The sequence below is a fragment of the Neomonachus schauinslandi genome, chromosome 9, assembly GCF_002201575.2.
Source record: "Neomonachus schauinslandi chromosome 9, ASM220157v2, whole genome shotgun sequence".
Lineage (NCBI taxonomy): Eukaryota > Metazoa > Chordata > Mammalia > Carnivora > Phocidae > Neomonachus > Neomonachus schauinslandi.
In genome coordinates, this window is record NC_058411.1 from 45,981,781 (window position 1) to 45,985,195 (window position 3,415).

At 37.7% G+C, this 3,415-nt stretch overlaps 1 pseudogene; it reads left to right on the forward strand.

Moving 5' to 3' along the window:
• Nucleotides 1-2,075: 2,075 nt before the first annotated feature.
• LOC110590568 lies at nt 2,076-2,597 on the forward strand (annotated as a pseudogene).
• The last annotated feature ends 818 nt before the right edge of the window (nt 2,598-3,415 follow it).

Consider the following 3,415-nt stretch of genomic DNA (forward strand, 5'->3'; position numbering starts at 1 on the left):
TAATGGCAACAAGGAGTCTCTAAGGGCAGAAATGAAAGCTGAATTGGCAGAACTTAAAAATGCTATCAATGAGATCCAATCCAATCTAGTTAATCTAACAGGGTAAGTGAGGCAGAAGAATGAATAAGCGACCTGGAAGACAGTATAATAGATAAAAAGGGAAAAGAGGAGGCCAGGGAAAAACAACTCAGAATCCATGAAAATAGAATCAGAGAAATAAGTGACACCATGAAGCATTCCAGTGTCAGAATAATTGGAATCATGGAGGGAGTGGAGAGAGAGAGGACTAGAAGATGTATTTGAGCAAATCGTAGCTGAGAACTTCCCTAAGCTGGGGAATGAAACAAACATTCGCATCCTAGAGGCAGAGAGGACCCCTCCCAAGATCAAGGAAAACAGGCCAACACCCCGGCATGTAATAGTAAAACTTGCAAATCTTAGAACCAAGGAAACCATCTTAAGGGCAGTTAGGGGGAAGAGATTCCTTACGTACAGAGGAAGGAACATCAGAATAATGTCAGACCTATCCACAGAGACCTAGCAAGCCAGAAAGGCCTGGGAAGACATATTCAGGGTACTAAATGAGAAGAACATGCAGCCAAGAATACTTTATCTGGCAAGGCTGTCATTTAGAATGGATGGAGAGATGCAGAGCTTCCACGACCGGCAGAAACTGAAAGAAAATGTGACCACTAAGCCAGCCCTGCAAGAAATATTAAGGGGGGTTCTATAAAAGGAGAAAGACCCCAAGAGTGATATACAACAGAAATTTACAGGGACAATCTATAAAAACAACATCAGCGGGGAGGGGGATTGGTTAGCCCAGTGATGGGTATTAAGGAGGGCATGTACTGCATGGAGCGCTTGGTGTTATACGAAAACAATGGATTGTGGATTACCACATCAAAAACTAATGATGTGTTGTATGGTGACTAACATAACATAATAAAATTAAAAAAAAAAAAAGGAAAGAAAAAAGGGGGAAGGATGATTAAGAGAATCCAGAAGAATTGACTGACATGTTATTGAAATTAATAGTGGAATTCATCAAGGGTATTTGATAAAAGATTCTTAGACAAAAATCAGTTACATTCCTTTATACCAGTAAGTTAGGTCTATGTATTTTTTTCCTTTTATTTTTAATTGAAGTACAGTTGACATGTAATATTAGTTTCAGATGTACAATAGTGATTTGACAATTATATACATTACAAAATGCTCACCACAATAAATATAGTTACTCTGTTACCAAAGTTATTATAGTATTATTGAGTATATTCCCTATACTGTACTTTTCATCCCTGTGACTTGTTTATTTTTTATTATTTTTTTAAGATTTTATTTGACAGAGAGAGAGGGAGCACAGGTAGGCAGAGTAGTAGGCAGAGGGAGAGGGAGAAGCAGGCTCCCCACTGAGCAGAGAGCCCAATGCTGGGCTCAATCCAAGGACCCTAGGATCATGACCTGAGCCAAAGGCAGATGCTTAACTTACTGAGCCACCCAAGCACTTGTTTATTTTATTAATGTAAATTTTTAAAATAAAAATTATTTTTAAGGGCAATAAGAAACATAAAGTGCCAAGGAACAAATATAATTGAACATGTACAAGATCTTTGAAGTATTTTGACATTTTATCAAAAGATATTAAAGAAGACCTAAATAGATGGAAATATTTATATCTTTTGTGAATAGGTACTCAACATAAAAGGTTGATTTTACCAAATTAATCCATAATATTAATATAAATCTTGGATTGATAAGTGTTGATACAATTAAAAATTCCATTTTTGTGGAACTTAATAAGCTGACTCAAAATTTTATATAAAAGAGCAAAGGGCCAAGAAGAGTCAAGAGATATTTTAAAGATGAACAAGCAGGGAGACATGCCTTATCAGATATCAATATTTATAATGAAGTTAAGTAATTAAAACAGTGTGACATAAATGCAGAAATAAACACATGGAATAATGAGACAGCTTAGATGGTGAGTCAGCTCTTCCACCTAGATCCATAAGCCTGGGCCTTTCTTACAATCTCGCTCTTTTTTTTTTTCCGTCTACTCTTAACTCACCAACATGAGTGTAGATCCAGCTCTGCCCCTATGCCCGCCTGGCCCCAAAGCACCCAGTTCTAGGGACTCTTCTCCAATGCCTGAGATTTACGGGCCTGAAGAAAATTATGCATCCCTGCAAATGTCATCTACTGAGACACCCCACGTGGAGACCGTCTCTCCTCTTCCTCCGTCCATGGATCTCCTTGTTCAGGACAGCCCCGACTCCTCCACGAGTCCCAGGGTAAAACCACCACCCACTTCTGGAGAGGAGAGAACAGTGAGGAAGGAAGATACGTCCCAGGGCAAGAAACAGAAGATCAGGACCGTGTTCTCTCAGACCCAACTCTATGTCCTCAATGATTGATTTCAGAGACAGAAATACCTCAGTCTCCAGCAGATGCAAGAACTTTCCAACATTCTGAACCTTAGCTATAAGCAGGTGAAGACCTGGTTCCAGAACCAGAGAATGAAATGTAAGAAGTGGCAGAAAAACCACTGGCCAAAGGAGAGCAAGAGTGTGAGTCAGGTGACAGGAAGCTTTTAAGTTTCTGCTTTCTTTTCACTGACTTCTTAGTTTTGTTCATTGCTAAACCATATATCTCTGCCTCGATATTCTGTTTCCCATTATTCTTACTGTGTCCATTGAGGGGGTATGATTGGAGTCAAAGAGGTTTCAGTAGCGTTGGCTCTATGGACAACATGATAAAAGGTGTTTCTCGCTATGGATAACTAGATACAATACTAATGTGGATATCTTTAGGCTCTAGAATCTAACCTCAAGAATAGGAAGTGAAGATACAAAGACGTGTGATGAAGGATAATTTGTATTTTCTGAGATTGTGAGGCTTTTCTTGTTAATAACCTCTAACGGTGAAGGGTTAAGCTATAATGTGTTTCATTGATTTCCTCTGTCCCTTGTGATGTTTTACTAGAACTGCTAATTTGTTCATTATTCTAGTATTTGTAGAAAGATGTTTTGTATTTTAATGTGTCATGATAATAGTACCAGCTTGGTTGATTGGTTTATAGGTTTAAGTACAAATAAATAAAATACACACTTTAAAAAAAAAAAAAGAGAGATGGTGATACAGATCAGCAGATGGACTATGTGGGAAATGGTCCTGGGGAAAATTGTGAACCATATAGGGGAAAGATACAACTAGAGCACCACATCTCACCATACACAAATGTGACTCCAGCTAATTTAGACCTGGATGTCCAAAGCAAAATTTTAACTCTTTGGGGGAAAAATTTAAGAGAATTATTTTATGTCAGGGTGTAAAAATATATATTTTTTTAGGTAGGACAAAATAAGTTTAACTGTAAGTAAAAGATTGGAAAATTTGACTAGATTAAAAAAAA